Source organism: Ambystoma mexicanum, chromosome 5p (genome assembly GCF_040938575.1).
Source record: "Ambystoma mexicanum isolate Mex_15411 chromosome 5p, UKY_AmexF1_1, whole genome shotgun sequence".
Taxonomy (NCBI): Eukaryota; Metazoa; Chordata; class Amphibia; order Caudata; family Ambystomatidae; genus Ambystoma; species Ambystoma mexicanum.
Window position 1 is genome coordinate 657,279,997 of NC_090930.1, and position 24,314 is coordinate 657,304,310.

Sequence of the window (24,314 nt, forward strand, 5' to 3'; positions counted from 1 at the left end):
GTTCTTTTGATGAAAATTGAATGTTTAAAGATTTACTCTGACTTCTTTTCTCATGCTCTCTAATTTATAACCTGAGCTGTTTTGGCAAAAGGGTCACAAAGTAGAGAAAGCCAGGGATAAATACTTCAATTACCTTGATTTTTGTTGTTCTTCCTCCCTTTGTGCTTTATTGGAATGTCTTTTTATGTACATGGGGTCTGCAACCTTTGGCTGTTCAGGTGCTTTGTACTGAACTCCCATTATCCGTATCCAAGGTAGTAAATGGTGAAGGATCATGAGATTTATAATCTGTACATCAGGAGAGCCACAGGTGGCAGACCCCCCGATTGTAGTCCTTTTGGAATCACCATCTTTACATCCAATTGAGATGCTATGTACATACAATGTCTGCTGACTACTTGCAACTTGTATTGCAATTACACTTTCAGATCACACTCAAATGGTTTTGGCCATCAGGAAATTGTTTTAACGCCAATGTTTTGTGCTTACTTTTAATGTATTCAAAGATTATGCTTCTTCACACTTACATTTTGACCATGGTTTTGTCCCCCCACCTCAGTGTTTCAAATTATATCCACCCACAATATTCAAATCATTGTACACCACGTTTCTTTACCAAAGCTCTCGAAGCATGTCTTACATGCAATCTTTTCTTTATTATGCGTACATTTCAACCTGTCTTTATCCTTATTATTTGGATTACCCTTAAAGCTGCCTCAGTTCATCAAAAAAAAAAACACACAAAAACCATGAACTTGTATGCATCCCATCTTGCACCGAGCCATTCTCTGTGCGCATGCCTTCTTGTGTCACTGTACAACACATCTCTCCATCTACGAGGAGAAAGACTTGCTGCCTGCTCACATGGAAGCAAACCGAGAGAATTTACCTTTTAACTTATTTATGGAGATATACCACAATAGCTGGTTTGACAGATCTTCCAGAGGTTGCAATTTAGATTGAGCAACCAATGCAGTTCAGAATTATGTGTGTTACTGCGAAAGGGAAGCTGTGCTTTAAAAAAATATACATATATATTTGATTAAGGCGCTGTGCTAGTTCCAGAGCAGCGGAGCGTTGTACAAGGTTTGGGTAGCCAGCATTTGGGCTGGCATCTTGTAACAGCAGTACTGTTAGTTGCATTCTGTGTCGATTGCGATTCGTCCATGGTTAGGCACTGTTCAAAAAGCGACCTTTTGAGAGGTTTGTGAAATTGGAGAATTGTAGGGGCATTCCGAGCAAATACCAGGATAGAGTTCCAGGATGGTGGGTTTGTGGCAAGAGAGCAATTGTTTGTGGGTTCTCTTTGCAGATTAATTGCGATTCAGGCTGGTTGGCTCAGCAAGGAGCATGTGCCTCCTGATATGCAGAACCTAGCTGCCAGGTAGCTGGTCTGCTACTCAACTGCTTTGTACATGATGCATGCAGTATTGGACAGTATCCTGGCCTGTGGAGGAAGCCAATGTTTGCAGAGGATGGCAGAGATTTGGTCTAATTTCTATGCACCCGTAATAAGACGTGCTACACTGTCGTGGACTGCTTTTAAGGGAGCCAAGTGAGCAGCTGGGAGATCTGTAAGGAGGGTATTTCCCCCATTGATGTGCAAGACCACGAGGGCCTGCACTACAGTCTGTAAGCCCTGCAGCAGGATCAAGGGTTTGATTTTTGCAAAGGGTGGAGATTTCGAGCCAGGCTGTTTGGGCCCTCTTGGACATGTTTCTGGAAGCGCAGACTGTGGTCACTTTTGAAGCTGAAGGATTTTGCTGAATTCGAGAGTTGCAGATTAAATTCTTCTAGACGTATATCATTGAGACATTGTTGGATAAGTTGTTTAGTTGGGGGGCAGAGGATGACAAATGCACTCTTGGCTGGGTTAAGTTTGAGGTACCGGTTTACAAAAGTGGGCTCCCAATATTTGTTGACATATTCTAAACAAGTAAAATATGTAAGCGAAAAGAAGACATACATACATGTATGTGGAGAACCAGTGTTCATTTGGGGGAGGGGAAGGGATTGCCTGTAAATGGCATTCCCTCCTGTATGTTATTACGGAGGAGATATATGAGCTTCTGCACCCAGCTATGTATTTTTTCAGTGTATTTTACACATTAGTGCATAGCGTTAAGACCTAAAACATAATATCATAGAAATGACAAATATAAAGTGGAACAAAACATTTTAATGAACAAATTGAAAATACATTGTAATAAACGCACTGTATATTAGGTACTAGTTTGAGGTAGGCAGTTGACATCTAGGACTAGATGATAGTTAAAAGTTTGTGTTTATGTAACTCTACAAATTCTCAGGCATCTGAGCGCTGCTTATTATTACCCATGGGGTGTGGTGCATATTTATCAACCTCGGAAGGATGAAAGGTTTAGTTTGTCTCTGCCGGGGTTCAAACCTGTGTCGGCAGGCTCTGCATGGATGTCAAAGCTAGCGCTCTATTCGCTGTGCTATCCGACCTACTTGATGGCTAGGTAATTGCAGAGAAGACTGATGTGCTATGGGCGTTTTATTCTCACATACAGGGCATTGTCCGCGTATTTGCGGATGGCTATAGCAGGGTCTTCGAAGAGTGTACCCAGATGATCAATGTAAATGTTAAAAAGGATTGGTGTGGAGCCTTGGGGGACTTCGTGGAGACGAGGAGTTGGTTACAGCGCAATGTGTTCATCTGGGAAGCCTGGTTTCTGTCTGAGAGGTAGGCGGTAAACCAATTTCGGCCCGTGCCAGAGAATCCCATCCTCTCTGCGAAGAGGGGTGGAGGATGCAGCGGTCTACTGTATCAAATGCAGCCGAGTAGTAAAGGACGACTAGGAGGCACGAGTCAACCTTATACATGATTTAGAGGAGATGATCCACCACTTGGATGATGGCCGTCTCAATGCTACACTTGGCGGAGCCCCAACTGCTAGTTGCTTAGGAGATATAGTTGAGTGATTCTGGCGAGTAGTTGTGTAGCGACTAATTAGTCCAAGATCTGGGGCTAGTGTTGTTTTTAAGATGTCGCATGTTTACCCATTTATTTGTACCGTTTTGTTCTCTGTACAGTGCCTTGACTTAATGCGCTATATAAAATATAAATAAATCCTCCATGGGTTCTCCTCTCTCTTTCCTCTGAAGCTAGAACCCTTAGGGTTGTCTTCGACTCCTCTCTATCTCTCTCCCTCTCTCTCCTTCATTCCTCACATCTTGAACCTTGCCTAGAAGGCCCACTTTCAACTTCACCTCCTTGGATGCATCCTCCCTTTCCTCACTTCCCCCAGAAGCTCAATATCTCTAGAGCATTGGTCCTCTCTAGGCTGGGCTACTGCACCAGCCTCTTCCTTAACCTACCTTCTTCCCTCTGCCCTCTCCAATTAATCCAGAATAGGGCTGCAAGACTTATCCTTGGCCTCAAGCCCAGGGACTGCATTTCTCCAGCCAATACAATCTCTTCATTGGCTCCCGGTTGCTGCAAGGATCAAATTCAAAACCCTTTGCATCATCCATAGGGCTGTCTGGGGCCTGGTGTAAGTTAGGCATGTTATCAAACAGTAAGACACACAAGTGATCAGAGTTCAAGGGTGTTTATAGAACTTCAATCGGGTATGAAAAACTGTTCCATGTCATTTCATCGCGGGATGTTTTTTCGCAGGGTTTTTTACCGCAGATTATTTTTTTTCGAAAAAAACTCATCGAATTTATTTTATTTTTGGGGGGTTTCCCCACCCAAACCCCCATCCCTTTATTGTTTTATATCCCCGTACACTGACTGCCAATTTATCTAATTTTAACCCCCCCAACAAATTCTATGATTTTTTTTTTATAAAAAAAAAAAATCTGCGGTAATAAACCCAGCGAAAAAACATCCGGCGATGAAATGTCATACCATGAAAAACGCCTATCTAATCCTAAATCTGACGATGTGAGATTTAGGATTAGACAACCATGAAACAATAACACAGTCCTAGTCGAGTCTGTCAAAATAAAAGGTCCTATACTAATAGACCTATTGCCAATCCTTACTTCTAAATACAAAACAGCATGGAAAACCATGTTATACAAAAGAAAAGTGTTCAGGAAATGATATGTCAGGATATTCAAGACGTTGGCCTCGGGAACTGTAGTTCTTGTCAGTAGAGCGAGGTGGTGTCGTAGGGTGCGTGGGTGCACCAGGTAAGTGTGCAGCAGGTGCATTTGCCATGTGGTAGCTGCGTCCTAGCGTTTAGGTGTGGTGCTGGAGGTGTCAGTTGGATGTGGGTAGACATCCAGACTGGGCTCTGGTTGCGTTGTGCCTAAAGAGCGCATATGTGAGCAACTAAGCTGGAATGTGCTCGGCTAGCTGCATTTTATTAGGGTGATGAGGTCGTATTTGTATGTGGACATCTAGGCCGAATTAATCAGGGGTATAGCTGTGTTCTAGCTGAGTGATGGTGTATAGTAGAGAGTAAGAGTAGTGATGTGGTGGTTATCTTTAGAGCGCCCAAGACCATGCAGGAGAACAGGGTGGTGGGAAGATGGCAACAAACAGACATTAAGAGACAGGGGGCGATATGGGTACATAGGTGGGGATACAGATAGGTGGCAAATATAGGGGGAATACAGATGTATGGCAACAGCTCGGGGAACAGGGGGAAGGGTGCATATCTCACTCGCTTCCTCCTTTAAAGAATATAGCGATTATGCTATGGTGACTGTAACGTTGAAGGCAATTGATGATTGAGATGCATCTTAAAAAAAAAAAAGTTAAAATTGAAACAAATAGTGAAGCATATCGGCTTGGTGGAATGAACGAAACTTAAAAGCCTTCAGTGAGTACATCTTGAAATATGACACACATGAAATTGAACTGTTAGCAGCTCTATCGCATAATGCTATTGAAGCTTGGATTAAAAATGTAACTGTTAACTAAAGGTTATATTAAAGCGTACAAAGATCATTTTAAAAAGATAGAAACATACCATATAGCTGTGCGCAACTGAAAAGCGACCCAAGACAAAAAATAATAAGGGTTGACACAGGAAATATATTATGGAAAAATTGCAACATATTAGGAAATTTCAGAACAGCTACAATAAGTGGGTAAAGCAGTATAGATTCTCCAATAAAAACACAGAAGCGCAAATAATGTATAAGATATTAAACTGTGGTGACTATAAAGAAATATTCTGGTGAACCTTGAATAGACTGAAGGGAAATAACTCCTCTGACTATAAACTGGGTGACTGAGTCTGACAAGAGTAGATGCATTAAAGGAGCGTTTACGGTAAAAGAAAAGGCTGATATACCTGACAGGGCCTTAGTACTAGACTCATTTTGAGGAAATACTTGAGACCATAGTAAATGTAAAACAATCAAGAACTCTTTGCCATGATGGATTGGCTAACTTGGTATTAAAGAGAGAAACAGAAAATCAGGCTCACGTGTTTATAATGCCTTTTTAATGTTATTACGAAAAAAGGTAATTTTCTTTCTGGTACATAAAATGTAGGATGCGGCCTTACTAGTTGTGCTCAGCAAGGTATTTGCAATGTTTATTCCAGAGGGTTTGAACATTGGATAAGAAAAGAAAATTGGTTAATTGAACTGCAGACAGGGTTTCCACCTGGCCTATATACTATTTGCAAACACAAAAAAACCCATCCACTAATTGATCTATTGTTACACTGGCAGAATCAGGCATTATCCTTGATTTGAGAGGAACCAATTGTTGACCCAATACTGTTTTTTATTATTGTGTGTGCGCTCTGTGTACACTCGGCGAGGGTTAGGAATATGTATATATGAATGTTTTTATCAACATCAATGTGAACACCCTAATGAACCTTTGTATGCACTTTTTGTATTGTAACATGTTATGTTGAGAATTGAGCTGTAACTCCTTTTGAAGTCAAAATTACGGCAAATCCAGTGGAATGAAATAATTGTATTTAATGCAATGCACTGTTAAACATATAATAATTAAATGTGGAATCAGAGTACAAGTGGATGGGTTTTTTTTTAATATTGATGTAGTCTAGGGGTGACCCATTCCACGTGAACCTTAGAGTCTCTCCAATGTAGGTGATACACTATCTACTATTTACAACATCTTAATGTTGAATATTTTGATTAAACAGGCTAGGGCAAAAGAAAGTCCTCCATTGTATGCTATGTTTATTCTTGTCAACATTGGATACAGTCAACCGTAACATCATTGGCCAAAGCTAAAATAATTGCTCCTACCTGAAGGTCTCCTGGCCCTGATAATGCAGTTACATACTAACGCAAGTGTTCAGTTGAGATTGAACATCATGGGTAACTATACTAAAGATATACCTACTGAGAGAGGCTGTATTTTGTCTCCGATGCTGTCCAATATATACCAAACTGATAATGCTGATGCATTTCAGAATGGTAATCACCCGCCCAAAGTTGGAAATGGGCATATTGCATGGTTGGTGTATGCTGATGTTATTGTATTTCATCAAACTCTTACTGGTGTGAACAGAAGTGGTATGCCTATTAGCAATTATGCTGGAAATAACGACTTAAAAATGTATTTCAGCAAGTACATTCACTCTACTATACCCAAGCTAAACGACATAGAAATTCCTGATGGATTTGTTGAGCAGGAGGAAAGGTACACCTATTTAGGCTACGAGATTTCAGCAAAACTTGTCAATCACAAACTAATCGTTCATAAACTCTCGAAGATGGATGGCCATGACTAAAACATTTGGACAGATAACTGCAGACTACAGCCTACCGCTAATCATTTTAGCATCTAAGCAGAAATTGACCACCAGTATTCTTTATGGTCTTGAGGCAAGTTCTGATGAACATGATTTATGGCTGAACAAACTTGAGGTGGAAATATGGCATAGAATACTTGGCCTATCCAGAGTACCCTCATTGATTAGAACTGGGTCTTACCTCTTTCCACTAATGTCAAAATTAATCAAGGCATCTTGTACATCAAAATAATGTCCACCTCTTAAAATACTATTTTAACAATTTTAAAAAGCCATCAATGATGGAGCTGGGAAATCGATTCATTTCAGAACTCGATGATATTTATTTCAGGGAAATAGGGTACCTGATTTGGGCAAGGAACAGTTGGATTTTAAGAAATATGCCAAAAGATGGGATTGGTGTATTAATCATGACCATGTGAGCCAATTAAAAAGTTTATAAATGTTCACAAGATTAAACTTTAGATATCTACGACACAACAATATTTGATACAATTTCATTCACCATTTTACAGAAGAGTTTTTACAGGTGAGACTAGATAAACTTCCAGTATAGGCAATACTTGTATCTTGGTATACACTTGTTGCTTGTGCAAACAAACCAATATTCCTGAAAGCACTAGACATCTTTTAACTGAATGTAGATCATTTGTGGGCATAGAAATACATCTGGGTCACATTGTGCGTGACCCAGAAGATATGACAACTGAATATTTCTGGCATTGTTGTCTAACTGGTTATCGATTATCTTTAACTGTAGCGGTGCTCATGTTATGGTGTGTAATTTAAAAGAAACTGAGTGGAATAAGTGTATAAAATAAAATTGAAAGTGAATATGCATGATTAGATAATTTTATTATATTTTTATCTTTAATGTGACCTTAATGAATTATATAACTCAAATAAGATATTTGGGAAAGAAACCCCCAAGGTTTTAAAATTAATTGAATGTAAATATAATATGCATTAATTATGTAATTGAAGAATGGATACATTATAATATGTGGATATTATATTTCTTTTATGTATACTTCTTGTATGTAAAAGTTTTTCCTTTTATGTCCAAAAATGTTTGGTAAATAAATGACGTGTGTATATATTGTAGGAAAAATCTTTAGTTGCAGGGACGTTAAGGTGAGAACTTAACTCAACAAAACCACTAAGATTCAGCTAAAGCCACCTTAACTTTGCACCTCCGTTTTCAATGTCAAAAAGTAGCGCAATAAATTAAGGGAATAATGGGACTGTGTGTCAAGCCCCTCAACTGAGCTGAAAAGTAAGTCTTGTTTGCGCTTTCTCATGTGCAATGGAAGACGCACAACTATTAACCCATTGGTAGAGCAGCTCAAAAGACCTTCTTAAAATCATGCAGTGATTGAGTGAACGTTTCCATGAAGGAGGAAACATGGATCAAAGGGTGCCTGTTAAGACTACATAGGCCAGAATACAGTGTGTTTACCAAAAGGTACTGTTTTAAATAAAAATGTTTTGAACCCTAGTCTGCCAGAGTTCAAGGACCAGCATTCAACCACTATGCTCCAATGGCTTAGTGCTTCACGGTGCATACATTTCATACATGGCCTACAATTTAATATGTTCAATTGTAAAAGGCCAAGTATGATACTTGTGAGACTCCAAACAATAATAGCATTGTAGCATAATGGTTAAGAGCTGTGTCTTAGGCTCCTCCAGGCCAAGGGTTCTCCAAGGAAGTGTTCAGCACAAATGTGTTTTTATTTTGTTTTTAGTTTTATAATTTTGCCCAGAGACAGTGTAATAAATGTTCCATTCTGTTTCATAATGTTGCAGTAAATACATGTTTTTCACGTTTAATCCATATTACAAAATGCAAAGTGCCTGCTGGTTTATGCCACTCCAATTGCGACCTATCATGCCAAAACAACCTTGCGCCAAGAGGTCCCTGCACCCAACTGGGCACGCCCAGACGGGACCTGCGGTGAAACGGTAGCACGATACCGGCATGCGCCTAAGTGGCTGTACCGAAATGTCCTGTACCGTGCTCCAAGCCCCTTGTTTTATATCCGATCTCTTGGTGACGGTTGATACATGTCACAACCCCAACTAACCACATATAAGCAGCACGTAAACTGTAAAAAATTGACTGGTTGCAAGAATAACGTATGCCCAGGTACTTTCTGCACCCATACAAAAATCAAAAGCTGGCACCCATGAATATACGCACAGTACTGCTTTGCTTCAAAATGAGGAAGGGACCGTCCCCCTCAGGCCATGTTGCTCTAAGTCATCTTGTAACTTTGCCTTTCTTATTAGGCACTATGGTCTCAGTTGGTGCTGGCCTTTTCCTCACTTTGAAGCTAAGCAGAGTCAGTCCTGGTTAATGCATCGATGGGAGCAACACGTAAAAGGGAAAAAATGAGTAGCTGCAAAAATAACAAATGCCGAGGTTCTTTTGCCCCATAACGAAAATCAAAAGCTGCCATCCATGAATATATGCACAGTAAGTGAACATATATCTTAAAGTGAAATATACAAATGTAGTGCAATGGACCTACTCAGACGAAAGTGTGCAAGACAAAATAGCATTGGACTTTTAAAAAAAAAGTAATAAACACCAGAAACATAACCTGAGAGGAAATGTTCCAATAAATATGCTGGCAAAGTATAAAAGGTGCTCACTTTTTAAACCCAGCAACTAGTAGTGAAATATTGCATGGAAAACAAAATCCCAATACGAAACAAGTGGTTGTGGTTTTATGAGTAAGAGTCTGCAGTGTGAACATGACAACCTGAGTGAAATCCTGGTAGCCGAATACTTGAGCAAGCATGCCAACCTCAAAAAAACGCAAGGGGTTCCATCGGTCCTTTGAAAAAAAGTTATGCTCTCCACTGATGTGTCCTTTACTGGTGCCCTGAAAAGCAGCCACAATTGAGGGACAATAACTGCACCAGTGTCCAGGATTGCAAACTCTCTTGCCACGTTGTAGGCAAATACTCATGACTTACTTGCCCTACGATCATTTCACCTTCTCACCCCCATGTCTGGCTTTCAAAAATACTCTGCTTTATACAGCTAACTTGAAAAGCACACATACCATACCATAGTGCCACTCCAATATATAAATCCTTATAGAACGATGTTAGGCAAAAAGCGTGCAATTGTGGCATTATTCCCCCCCATCTTGACTGAGACTACAACTACCATAATGCAATTCAGCAAAAGGCAAAAAAATTGTATGAATGTAAAACGTTCAAGGACTGACAGTAGGACTGTTTTAAAGAAAATAATAATGTGGATGCCGTGTGTTATGAGATATTTAAAACTAAGAAAACGCACAGCATTCGGGACTGTGGACTGTTTCCCATCCATGCAATAACTGGGGCCACCCCTGCTTAGTTCCAAAGCGAGGAAGGATCCAGCCCCCTTAGGCCATGTTTCTCCAAGTGGTCTTTTAAGGTGGGCTCATTTATTAGGCATTGTGGCCTTTGGGGTTGACCCCTTCCTTGCTTTGAAGCTGAGCACCGTTCGTCTCAGTTACTGCCAGGATAGTAAACCCACTGTTGCTGTAAAAATCTTTTTTTTTTTTTTTATTTATTGACTAGGAGACTACAAATACAGCATGCAATTCAGCAAAAGGCAAAACAAATTGTCTGAGTGAAAAACTTTCAAGGACTGAAAGTAGCTAAGCAGGGTCTGTCCTAGTTACTGCTTCGATGGGAGACCTGGTTGGGCAGTAATTGTTCATCCCCAATGCAAATATAACTGTACAAATATCTTTATAAAAAAAAATAACCGTGTGTACTGAACCAAACATTCCCTTAGCTATCTGTAGTCCTTTGTAGCCTCAAACATAGCCGTGAATATCAGCAAAACGGCTGGGAAAGAAAATGCTTTCCTCGCCCCCACACCTCTGGCCCTCACCAAGTGCCTCCCTCACTACCAACACATGCTGTTTCTTTTTTTTTTAAACAACATTTTATTGATTTTTGCAACGTAATATATTCACTACAACAGTGCAATAAAATAAGGTGAATCATGAGTAAGTGTCACTTGTAGTGTTTGTCGGATGGGAGTGAGGATACTGCTGCTTTACTGTGCGTGCATGGCGGGGCTTCTTGGTTACTAATAAGTGTCCGATTTGATTCAGGTGTGAGAAGGGGAACTCCGGGGCTTAGTACAGTGGGCTGCATTGGAGCCACCTGGTGAGTGGGAGTCTGCTCGTGAGGGGTGGGAATTTGGCCGCGTAATCCAGAAATGGGTCCCAAACAGTCCAGGTTCTATTTAGGGAGTCTGTTCGTATTGCCGTGATTTTTTCAGCTACTGCTATGTCCCAACATTTGGCCCACCATTGGCAATCAAGGGTTCCTTTTCGTCTTTCCATAGTTGGGCCATTGCGATTTTAGCGGCTAGTAGTAGGTGATTGCGTAGTAGTTATTTGTCCTGAGATCGGGAATGCTCTGTCTCCGGTTTCACCTATAAGGACGATTCCTGGTCCCAGGGAATGGAGAGGCCGGAGATATCTTTGTGTTTGAGGACTTCCTCCGCCTTTGGACAAGACAACAGCAGGTGGAATAGGGAGCCGGGCACCGGGCAACCGCACCAGCATGTGTCAGGAATATCTGGGTTTGCTTTGTGGATTTGGGTAGGGGTGATGTAGTATCTGTAGCACAGTTTGTAACCCCCTTCCCTGTTCGTGATACATTGCGAGCTTTTGTGCACACATGCTGTTTCTGTGATGCAGTTTATTTTTAAGATGACAGCTATTCAAGGGTATGGCCAAGGCTACAGAAAGCTTTGTGTTCCAAACTCAGGCCCTAGACCCCCTCCAACTCCCAAATTTCACTTGGTGCCCTCTAGACAACCTCCCTCCCCATCCCACCTCTAACCTGATGGCATGTATGTTTTTGACCTGCGTTTCATTTTCCCATATCCTCGGCTATAGCTGCGGTTATCTCTTGCAGTGAGAGAAAAACAAGATGGCGGCAGTTTCAATCCTAAATAGACCTGGTTTTTGGTAAATGCCACCAGAGATATAGTCATTTATTTTTGAGAAGTGGGGACCCCCTTCTCCATCAAATATTTTAAAAATGACTGTAAGGAATTAATCAAAACCACTCATGGATCGCAAGTCAATGTTTCGTGCCCAAGTTGTTTCGGACCTGGTCCAATTCCGTCCAGCTGTTTGGGCTTTGCACTTTGGCAAAATTTGACATGGTTTGTGTATGGGAAAATGAATGAAAAGTAGGCCACACTTTTGGAGAAAAAAAATGTTTTCTTAATAACTTTTTATTTTTTAACAAATCTTTACGAAACTTTTCAGTCTGGGGGGTGGGGCGAGTCCTAATCACTTAGAAATTTCAGTCAAATCTGCTACTCAAATGAAAAGTTATTAACAGTAGAATTTTGAGGGTTTCCTATGGAATGTCCGACTCACCGTGTATATATATATATATATATAATACAGCATTCATGAACTTAAATAGGAAGTTACGAACACTTTCTGGTAATGCTGCTGTTTGTTTTGCTTACTTTCCTTGTATATACTCATATTTCTATGTATTGTGGTCTTTTTATATTTTGTGTGCTACTACAATTATGCAGTAAAGAAGGCATTCTTAGGTACTTAGTATACGTGTCACAGTGCACAAAATGCTGAAATGAAGGGATTCATCATTTTACTATTCAACGTAGTAAGGTATTGAATATTGCAGCTCTATGGCGCATGCTGCAGAGAATGTCTACATTTCTATACAAGTTCATTCATGTACTGGAAAGTAGTCAGTAACACAATGATGTTTATAGCAATGCATCGCCTAAAGAACTATTTGGCACATGATACTTCTTCCAATGATTTTTTTTCTGCCCATATAATAAAAACAATCCCCTGTAGAGGCTGCACATCAAAACTAAATGCATATGTAATCTCATTTTTGATGTCATGGGTATTAGTCTTAGCAGTGCAAGGTGGTGGCGCAAGTTATGGTTGCTTAGCTTACCATAACGGGCGAATTTCTAGGGTTTTTCGGTTTTACTTAAAACCATAACGTCCATTTAACAGTTTGTTTCACTGAATTTCATAGGTATTTAGTAGTGCAACGTAAGCATAACGTCCTCTTAAAAAAGATTTTTTCACTGAATATATATATCATGAATTTGATTGGTTTTTAGTAGGATTCCATTAGTTTATATACATGTACCATACAACATATTGAACCCCCGATACTACGCTAGTGGTTCTGATGTCCGCGAACCGTGCGGATGTCCGCGGACGGACTCGGTCAGTATCAACACTTTCCAAAAACTCAGGGGGTATCTTACATTGTTGCATCATGCAATAAATACACTGAACATGTTCAAAGAGCAGCATATAAATAAATTACATTAAAAAATAAAGAAGTGCAAACTGTATATGTAAGACACCAACAGTAAAAATTACATAGCATATGAAACATAATGGAACACATCAAAAAAAATACCTATGCCTCTTACCTCACTAATGCTTTATACAGAAACTGCACAGCAAATATCAACAAAACACCTACATAGCAGTAACAGGAAAACTAAAAAACGCACTGCTAAGTACACCACATTAATTCCTATATTTATAAACATTCTGTAGTAAGACACTGGGAACATTTTTTTTTTTTACACAGAAATATCTAGTACTTTGGAATGGCTAGAAGAACATTTTCCTCAGAATGAAATGAATGAGAACAGTGATACTAATGGTAGACACTACACTTTTCTAAATAAGCCAATTAATAAACATTATTTTATGTGTACTTAACACATTTTTTTTTTTTTAATTTTAACAGAACATACAGACAATAAGAATAATACTGAAACAGGCACTTTGGAAAATCATCTGCAGTGTTTAGAGGAAAAAAATGGATCAATTAATGACCAATTTCGTTATTTTGAAAAACTTTGTAGGGAACCATATCATGGAAAAAATTAAATCACTGTTCCACATGTACCTGTACCCCTTCTCAATGTCCCAGCCAACCATCCTCAAAAAATCCCCATCACGAAAAATGTTATGATGAGACTTCAATCCCTTACTCCTCTACCATCCAACATGTAGAAGCCCCTAATTCCCCTTTATTTGTATCAATTTCCGCTTCCCCCTCTTTCATAATTTTTATATTTTATACAATAATAAAATATTGTGTGCTTTTACTATATTCCTCTGTTTTTTTTAAATTTTGTTTTTAAAGCTGTTAGGGTGTCCGCGGATGGCGAGACTGTCCGGGATGTCTGCAATTAACCAAAATGGGGGTGTCCTAAGGACACCATACCTGTCCGCTGCATGTCCGCTATTATTCAATCCTAAGTCCGAAGAATATCCCCCCTGTTTGCATTGTCCGCAATCAGAATGAATATGTCTGTTGTATACATAGCCCGTCCGCCTGTGCGCAAAGTGTTGACGCACACTTAATTAGTTTGGGGACCTGAACACTGCCCGTAGAACATCCGCACGCATGCGTACACCCGACCCCGCGCATTTGGTGTCCTACGGACACCTGTCCCATTCACGAACGTTTCCTCGATGTCATCATGTAACCGCACCGACGCTAAGCGTGAGTCCTTGTTCGCGAACACAGTCTGGGGACCCGGACACCAAAAAAGTGCTTTTGTGAGCAATCCAAGGTATTTTCCTGTGAAACTTCACCCTTGCGCATATCTCAGACCATGTCCCTAGTGATCTGCATACTTTTTGGATCTTTTTGAACCCTTTTTGGTGTTCGAAGTGTTTGCGGGCAGCGCGGGTGTCTGCGAGGCATGCACCAGCACCCCTTTTAAAGGCCACACCCCAGAGCTGCTTCTCATTCTGTTTTTGGAGTTCCAGCCAGACACTGCTGAATTTGATATTCTGCAAATTGCTGCCTTTGATGTGCCTCCTGACACCCTTGAAGATGGCAACAATGGCTGCTGCTGCTCCTGCTACTTCTGCCTCAGCACCACCCCTAACCCCTCCACCTCCCCAAGGGCCTGGAGAGGGGAACAGGCATGAGGATGCAGAGGAGGATGAAGAGGATGACGTGGAAGTTCCTACTACTAGCAGTCACCGTGAATCTTGGGTGTGGAGGTTGTTTGCCACTCTTGATGGAGTACCGAAAGCTTGTGCAAACAAGGTGCGCTGCACTGAGTGCCAGTTGGTGCTCAGTCGTGGCAAACCAGGTTTGTACAGCTACGGTACTACCTCAATGAAGCGACACCTAAAGTCGTTTGACGGTGGGGCTATTTGTAGGGTTGTACCCTGCGATAAACGTAGTAGGTTGAGTTACTCTGCAGCATCATCCGTTTCTGCTCCTACCACCACAAGAGACACTCCTCTGGGGCAGCACATACCCCCAGCTGCCTCGCAGGCCATACATGATGGACACTTACCTTTCGAGGGTCACAGTATTGTGTATGTACTGCGATGCAGTACTCTGCAGGAGAGAGACCCTTCGAAGTGCTTTCGAGGCTGCGGTCCGGGAGCAGGAGAACTGCCCACTACCTGATTAAGGCCCACCCTACATCATCCTCTCTCCACCTGCCCTTTCTTATCCCTGTATTTGGTGCCCCTTCCTTACCTTTCTTTCCTTTTTGTGCCTTGTGTAAAAAACCAAATGAATACAAAACAACAAAATACCACCAAAAAAGAAAAGGTTTTTTTCAGAGCCGCCTTTCACAGTTTAAAAATAGAAGTGCCAATGAAATGCTGCTGGGCCCTGTGCATTTTGTAGAAGTCCGCGTACATGTACATTTTTGGGGTGCTGTTCTATCAAAACCATTGCACTCTTCTCCGGGAGCAAGTGCTGGCTCTGAAAAGAGCCTTTTTGTGGGTTTTTTTGTGTTTCAAAAACTTCAAATGGTTAATACCTACTGGAAAAAGGATTGCTATAATTCCAAAAAGGGTTGCAATGCATTTTGTATATTTTGCAGAAAAATCTGATTGCCAGCATAAGATGCACTCCATCTCTGCGAAAAATGTGTGTACTATGAAACATAATATTTTCATTGTGAAAAGAGGACATGCCAACATCTCTCAAAAAGGCACAAACAGAGTTGTTGACATCGCACCTCACTTTCTCCATTTGTGGACCAAATGAAGAACGACGCAGCCACATTTGTCTCTGCGCAATACAAGAAAAAATTACTCTGGTGTTTGGAAACATGTCCATGATTTTCCCAAATCCTTCTTTCATTGCAAATTGCAAAGAGATTCCAGAGACATGTCCTAAACTGTTCCCTCCACAATGAATAATAATGATTTCTGGATGACGCTGTGTCACCAAAGTAGCACAAAGGGGTACCAAATCCAGCCACTTCATTCCACACACTCCATGCCAGTGTACTTCCACATGAGGGAATCCAAGGTGGGCATCCACTCCACAGCGATCTGCATGCACCTCCAATCAATTTATCCACGAGTCTCCCAAAATCCAGACAATCTGCCTTCTGAAAGACACAGCCATAGCTATCTACTTTACTCCCAGGAAAAAGACTTTCTTACACATCACACCCAGTAAACCTTATTTACCAATCCCTTGCCCTGTTAAGGCTCATTTGCATGACTCTCAGCCTCAATATCCCCGTACGAAATACACGCTGCCCGCGGGCAATCGCGGTGTCTGCGGAAAAAATCGTAAAATCTGAGAGTGGGGAATGAAAATTTAAATAGTGTGCCCCACTTCCCCCTTGAGATTGGCTCTGAAAAAAGCCTTTTTTTTATTTTTTCTTAAAGATGCTTTAGAAACACCTTTTATTTTATACTGCTTTTCTTATTTTCCTCCAAATATCTTCACGTTAGTTTCTCCAAAGCAATCCTTGTATTCTAAAACAGCATGGCATTTCCCATGAAAGATAAAAACATGCCTTCTGCTTTAAAGTAAACAACTTACCAGATTCAATGTTGTCATTATTGCAAAAGAACATCCCAGCTCTAATCATAAAAGCCAAGATGCCTTGGTTAACTAAACACCTAGCACCATTTTGGTGAAGACAACAAACATAACTATTGTCCCATACTGCCTCAGATAACATAGCAGAAAAAATAACCTTGGCATTTGGAAGGACTTTCATGACTGTCTGAACCAGGTTTTGCAGATCTTCCAACAAAGTAGGGGCACCAACATAGCCCATATGCACAGCACCACAGTGCAGGACAACTACATCTGGACTATTGAACCTAGCCATATCCTGACAAACTTCCAGGAACCCCTGCAAATTTAAACCAGGCACAGTGCACAACACCACCTCCACTCCTTTTATATCAAAATTATTAGCCACATTCCTAGATTTAGCATACTTCTCCAGCATGGGGTCTGGCATGGATTCACATGCTCATGAATATTCCCTGTCAGGCCGGGAATCCTCGGTATAGAAAAAATCAGTATCAGTTTCGTTTCTGAGTAGTAACCAATCACTGGTCTCTGGGTCATACTGCCCCCAGCCAATGACTGCCCTCTCTCTAAGCCCCGCCCCTGGCAGCCATCCTCAGATTTTTACCGCACGTTCAAGTGTTGGGAGTCCTCGTGCTTAGCTCTCGAGCTTTTGCTGCGTTTTCTTGCTTTTTTCAGGCGAATTTCTCATTTTTTCAGTTAAAAGAGCCTCAAGCTCCACCGTTTCTACTTCCGATCAACGGGGATCCGTTTCAGAGTTTTCTATGCCCCTCAAGGGTGAAGATTTCGTTGAGTTGCGCTTTTGGAGGATTCCAGAAGTTCCGAGGCCTACACCGGACATGGCCCAGGAGAAAGGGAGCTCCACGCCCGGGAAGCTTTTCAGGACCTGCCCTGGATGCAGCTTCAGAACGTTTTCAAGGAGGACGAGCATTCGTTATGCCTCTACTGTCTCCATGAGGACAAGACGCACAAGGAAAACGACTGCGCGTTTTGTGGAAACATGTCAGAGCGGACCATGAAGGATCGCCACCTCCGTCTCGCCAACTGGCTGGAAGGTAAGAGCCCGCCAGGCGAGAAGAAGAAGTCCGAGCGGTCTTCTAAGTCCTATGAGGGTGCTCCGGCGACGGGGGCCCAACAAAAGGCTAAGTACCGCGGGCACCGGGAGCGCCGAACGGTCGGGCTCCTTGGCTGCCAGGCAGGGCGAACCCTCCCCGGCGCCATCGACCACGAGCCAACGCTCTGGCTCGGGTAAGAGGAAGTCCGAGAACCCGGCGAAGCTTCTGGAGAGGCCCCGGTCAATCTCGAAGACTCCGGCAGAGGGGGAGCGAAGCTGGGACCCTCCCCCGAAGGTGAAGGCCCCAGGCGTACACAAGGTGACGTTGGCCGTGATTAACCCTGCTAGGACTTCGATTGAGGATGTCGCCGCGGCCCTGACTCAGCCTGTGGAGGCTACACCAGTGGAGGCGCCCTCAGGTACCAGAGTCTCTGTGCCACCGCGGAGGGAGTTTTCTTTCAGGCCCATCGAGAAGACCCCCACGAAGTCCTCGTTGGAAAAAGGGGGAGAAGGGGTGGGCGTCGTGGATACGGACACGACCTCTGAAGAGGAGCTCATCCAAGTCGTGGAGGAGACCCAGCCCATCGGGAGGGATCCTGACGAGGGCGACGGTGACGCAGACGAGGCTCCTCACGCCCGCCGTTTCCGGCGCCACAGGACACCTCGGCGGCCATTTTGTCAGCCATCCAGTCCTTATGCTCGGAGATCAGGACTAGGTTGCCAGGACCTTCGGGGAGCCCACCGCCTAAGAGGAGGACGACGCATCCTAGGCCGATTCTCCCGCCTCTGCGGCCTTCTCTGCCTTCCCCCCCGGTCCACTACCCACAGGGATGATACAGGCATGGACACGACTACGACGGGTACGGATGACAACAGAGGTGACGGGACGTGCCCCCCGTCGCCCCCTGCCCGGGCGTCCCCGCCCGACGAGATTGGATCCTTCCATGCTATGATCTCCAGGGCATCCGATCTCTTCCAGCTCTGCCCCGAGGAAAAGGAGGGGTTCCTCTACCAGCGGCGCGAGGCCAAAAGGAAGACGGTCCTCGCCGTACCGCTTCTAGATGACATTTGGGATGAGGGGCTCGCCCTCCTCAAGAACCCTGCCACAGCTCCTGCGAAGAGGGACCGGTACAAGAAGTAGTACCGGGTCCCCGACGCTGCCCCCTTGTGCCTTAGGGCGCAACCAACCACGGACTCGGTTGTTTCGGCAGCGGCCAAGAAGAAAGCGGGGTGGCATCGGCCTCGACTTCAACCTCCCCTCCGGACGGTGAGGGTAGGTAACTGGATGCGATGGGACGACAGGTCATCTCATCTGCAACGACGACCATCAAGGCGCCCAACGCCCTGGCCATCGTAGCCCGCTACGACAGGGAGTTGTGGTTCAAGATCGCCCCTCTGTTGGACTTCCTTCCGGGTGCCAAGAGGGCCCTGGAAATCTTGCAGGAAGGTGAGATTGCCTCAGACCACGCCATTACGGTGGCCACGGACATCGCCGACACCGGTTTCCGTCAGTTGGGCAACAGCGTTTGCCTGAGACGACGAGGATGGCTCAGGGCGACGGATTCCGCCAAGACGTTCAGACCAAGGTTTTGGACATGCCCTTCGATGGGAACAACCTTTTTGGCAAGGCGGTTGATGAATCCCTTCAGGCGATCAAGACTGACACGGAGACTGCCCGTGCACTGGATGTGCTCCAACGACGACGGCCGTCCTTTCGGAGTTCCGGAGGCAGACAGGGTGCCTCCAAGGGAGCCGGCGGCAGCGCCTCTACTTACCGTCGAGCGGCAAGGTCTTCGTCGCAGGAGGCCTATAGGGGACGCGGCAAGTCAGGTGGATCCCGCCGTCGTCGCCAAGGTGGTCAAGGAGGCAAAGCGGCCTCCAAGCAGAATTGAACCGTCCGTCGGGTCGGGCCCCCGCCGAAGCACCCCGGTGGGAGGCCGACTGACGAAGTTCATCGGCGTGTGGGAGTCCATCTCCACCGACCATTGGGTGCTGGACGCCCTGGCCCTGGGGCACGCCCTCGAGTTCCAGAAGAGGTGCCCCCGCATTCCTCCCGTGACCAGGAAGGAAAATCACGTCCCTCAACTGCTGTTGGAAGTACGGGCGATGCTCAGGAAAGGTGCCATCGAGCTCGTCCCGAAGAGGCTTCGGGGGTCCGGAATTTACTCAAGATACTTTCTCGTGAGGAAAAAGACAGGAGGATGGCGTCCCATCCTGGACCTGCGACGACTAAACAAATACATCAAGGCACAGAAGTTCCGGATGGTCACCCTCCAGCACGTGCTGGGACAGCTGGAGGAGGGCGATTTCCTGTCGTCGTTGGACTTGGAGGATGCGTCCGCGGAGCGCGTAACACTGGGGCAGCCCTTCTTCCCTTTCCACTTCACTCGCTGCACCATTCCCTCGTTGGCTACTGTTAAGCAGTCGCACAACCATCCAAGAACTCCACATCTAACATCCATCATCAATGTTTAGCACTTTAGATGTACTGTTGATCACTCTTGAGTACAATTCTGCTGTGATTGCAAAGCACCTACAGCAACAACTACTATAAAACTCTCCAAGATTTCTGCTTGCAGCTTCATCCACATGCATTAATACAAACTGCATGTATGAATATTTTCTGCACAGTACATGTACAGCTCTTGTATAAATGCAAATAAACCCGGTAACTGCCCACTTACCCTGTATAACCTGTTAAAAAAGCTTACTGTCATTTCTCCCATCTGCTATGATCAAGTGTTGCTTGCAAAGCTGTGTGCTCTCCACATTTTTATTTACCCATATCACTAACTGTAATGTGCAAACTGTTATTCTCTTCATTCATTCTGTCATTTGTGTTTCCACTGCCACCTATTTATCCACATTTCGACCATAATAGCATTTCATGCATAATAGTGCACAGGATGTACATACAATTTCCTTTCTATACATTCTGGATATTTTACATACAATCTATCATTTGAACTTCCTTTAGGGATTTGCCTGTATCACTTGGGGCATGTTTTTGGAACCATTCATCAGGACCTTTGTGCACTCCCAGATTTTCCATTTGAGCGGTTCTCTCGCCGGCCTCTGTTCTTGCAGTGGATACCCCTCCTCCTCCATCTTCAGGATCCTCAAGCCTTCCTTGCATGTAGTGCTGTTACTCCTCCCATTCAAATAATAAACCGAAGGTAAAGGTCCATTTGAACCATATATCAGTTTGTGCCAAAGCACGCACCACCGGACCCATCTATCTGTGCTTCACCAGGATGGCCTGGGCTAGGTCCTGGAATAGTTGGAACTCTGAGCAGTTATAGTTGATCGATCTAGCGCTCCTGGTTGCCGCAAGCACCACCTTCTTCTGCCCATATGGATTCAAGGCCACCACTACATCCGTGGGTCTGGCCCCCGGCTCTTCTCGCTTAGGCCCCACTCAATGAATGCGGTCAAGTTCGATTTCCAACCAATCTGCCACCTCCAGCAGGTCCGCAAACGCATGCTGTGCCATGGCACATATATCCTTGTCTGCCACTGCCTCTGCAAGGCCTTTTATTTTAATATTGGATCTTCTCGGCGGCTCTCTAGGTCTTCACTCTGGAACTGAAGGCTCTATGTGAAGCTTGCCAGCTCGTCAATCTTCTGGTGTCCTCTGCGATATCCTGTATGGTGTTCTCCACTGCGTTGGCCGCTCCTCCAGTTTTGTTGTATCCCCTTTCACTTCCTGCAGTGACTGGGAGAGTCACGGATCAAGCTTAGCTGTGATTGAATGGTTTTCCAATATCTTGTCGCCAAAGTCCTGAAAGCACTGGTGGAGGACCTCCTGGGTAACCACTTGATCCTTCGTGGACCCCACCATATCACCAGGCTCCTCTTGTGCAGAGGGACCCTGATGCTCCAAAACAACCCCCATCCCACCCCAGTCGAGGTATCGCTGTCCTTGCGCCAGTCTTTGCAAGTTGGCCTCCTGTGATTTTTTTTTTTTTTTTTTTTCCCCCACTAACTTGCCAGTCGTTTCCTTTTGTTTTTAGACATGTGTGTGGCAAGGTCTGATGGAGGGAAGTCCAGACCCCTCCTCCTCTCCTGAGTGCCATTTTACTCTCCTTGGGCTTCTCTTGGCATCTGCACCAGGGCCGTAGATACATCTTTGCACCGCCTCTTCGTGAACCTGCCCTCTGCCAAGACCTGATGCTCCCCTCAGCCTGCACACAGGTGAGCCAACATTCATATTCTTTCTCTGCCTCCGAACATTACTCCTCTTGGTCCCTGGCGCTGTATTCAAGCTTCTCCGAGTATGGGCGGCGAAGGGCACCTCCCAAGTCCACTGGACCCCTTGTGAGCCTGGATGGGCTCTCTAGGCTCCTGCTCTGCCCCTGCCACTCTGCCAAATAGCCAAGGAGGCTAAGGCCATCCCTGCTCCGCGCACCCCGTGCCTGGGACACTTCCTGCACACCCTGCATGCACCAAGCACAGGGTATCTCAGTTAAGGGAGGCCTTCCCTCCATGTTCCAGCCAATGTCCTCTAGAGGTCCTCCACTGCCCTCACTGCAGCATTGGAGGCCTTCCCTTGTTATTCCCTTTGAGGTGCTGGCTGGGGTCCCCTCCTCACTCTCCTTCTCCTCACTGTGTTTGCACTTCCGTATGTTCGGCCCACCTGGGCCAGCTGCTGTGTGCTCATCTCTCTCCTGGGAACAGGGCCCTCTCCTTCCCGGTATTGGATGTTCCTGGGAGGGGTCCTGCCCCACTGACTTGCCTCTCTAAGTGGTGCCCACCCGGTAAGGCCTCCTGGCCACCCCATAGCGCCTCTGAATGCATGGCTTGGTTGGTGAGGACGCGGGACCCACCCCCCTCTTACACCAGCAGAAGGTCTCCGGCCTCCACCCTTGTTCGTAAAGGCGGACAGACAGCGCTCCTAGCCCCTGCCACCTACCGGACTGCTCCAATGGTGGTTGACTGGCAGCGGGCCAGCGGCTGACCCCTACATTTCACCCCGCAAGGCTCCCAAGGTGTCAGATGAAGCCCATCTGTGCCAGCTTCTCCGGACGTATTTCGTGCTCGGCTGCAGAGGTGGTGTGCCGGTGTTCCAAGCTCTGCACTAGTGCAGGACACGGAGCAGCCGGCTCCACAAGCCTCCCGTAATCCGGGCTTCTCTACTACACCACCGCCGCACTTGGAAAAATATTGCCCTCTGGGGAGAGCAGAGTTGCGTTTCCTTTGTTGTTGTTGGCCCCGGGGGGAGGGGAGGGAGGAGCAATACGATCATGCAGCTCTCCCCTCGACAGCCCTCTTGGAATCTGTAAAGTTTATTTAACTGTAAACACAATAATTTAAAAATCTATCATAATTAAATGTGTGATGCTCTGCTGCACAGATTGGCTAGGTCTGTGCCTACAAACTCAATACATATGTAGCTCTTTGGGAGTCTTTCAAAGCTCAGAACTCTGTGGAAGGAATGTATCCATTAGAAAAACAATTTACCTTCATTCATTTTATTTTTTGATGGATACAGTATTGCTCCAACAGATTCTTTATCAGCATGGTTTAGAGATGGAAACCTTCAGTGCTTTCATATCTGTTTAAATGTAAACCATCAACTTTGCCCAAGGCTACCTTTGGTTAAATGTATGTATTGATAGATGATTATTAAACAAGGGGGTGCTGCAAATTTACTTCCTAAGTGATTTGAGTTTCGCTGAAATGCCTCAGTGTGCAACCTGCTATTGATCCTGCTTAGATGTACCATGGTTCAGCTCAGTCTGGCAGCCTGTCATTTTAAACCTTGGCATGCCCATTGCCACATTGCAAATCTATTTTCAAACTGTCCCTGTTATTGTATTGTCATGTTAACTTCAACAGTTTAAACCTAGTTTTGCCCCAGTTAAGCAGATGCTCATGGCCATGTATAGATTGCCTATGAAAAACAGCATGCCGGTTTGCATTACCCCAGATAAGCAGTTTCCTATGCCACAGCATGACCTTGCTAGTTTTGAGATACCCTGACAATTTCGCCCAATTCAACCACCTTGTCATGATAGTGGACTAGCTAATGGACTTGCTAATTTTGACATTTCTGTGCCCAGAATGACCTAGGATAACAAATGTCTTTCTAATGGATTGCAACCTCCACAGATACCTTATCTTGATAGACATCCTCCAGTGCCAGCTGTTCGCAAATGTTGACCTGCTTCAAAGCTTTTGGGGATTCACACATTGTCAGGGCTGCAACACCAAAATGTCTATCACCAATTCGCACAAAATATATGTGTAGTTTCTGTGGGTGGACCATGATGTGGAGCAGTGTGGATTGTGATGAATTCTGCAGAGTCATCACTATAAACCCCAGCCTGAAGTCTCCTCCCATGTGATCCTAACCCTGGGGATGGTAACATCAAGAAGGATCACATGAGAGGAGATGGCTGTCAAAGGGAAGTGGTGACTCTGCTAGAAGAGATGCGATCTTTATGCTCTTTTGGGGATGAGATACCCTTAATACCTAAATATCTAATGGCATGCTGTCAATGTACGGTTCTCTCTCCTAGAAATACCCAGAGCACAGAATATAGAAACTCTGCTAACCATTATAAAAGTGGTACATTGTGGGTTCAGGAAGTTAATATCACAACTTCTAATTGTTATGATTCTGCCTTGCATTCATTAGTCATAAAAAAGCGATACCATCAAATGGC

The 24,314-nt window shown here is 44.4% G+C and overlaps 1 protein-coding gene across 1 annotated transcript in view; it reads left to right on the forward strand.

The window, feature by feature from the left end:
* CENPI (centromere protein I) overlaps positions 1 to 24,314 on the forward strand; it is a 1,093,019-nt gene that overhangs the window by 822,024 nt on the left and 246,681 nt on the right. The gene's annotated exons all lie outside the window — the stretch shown is intronic.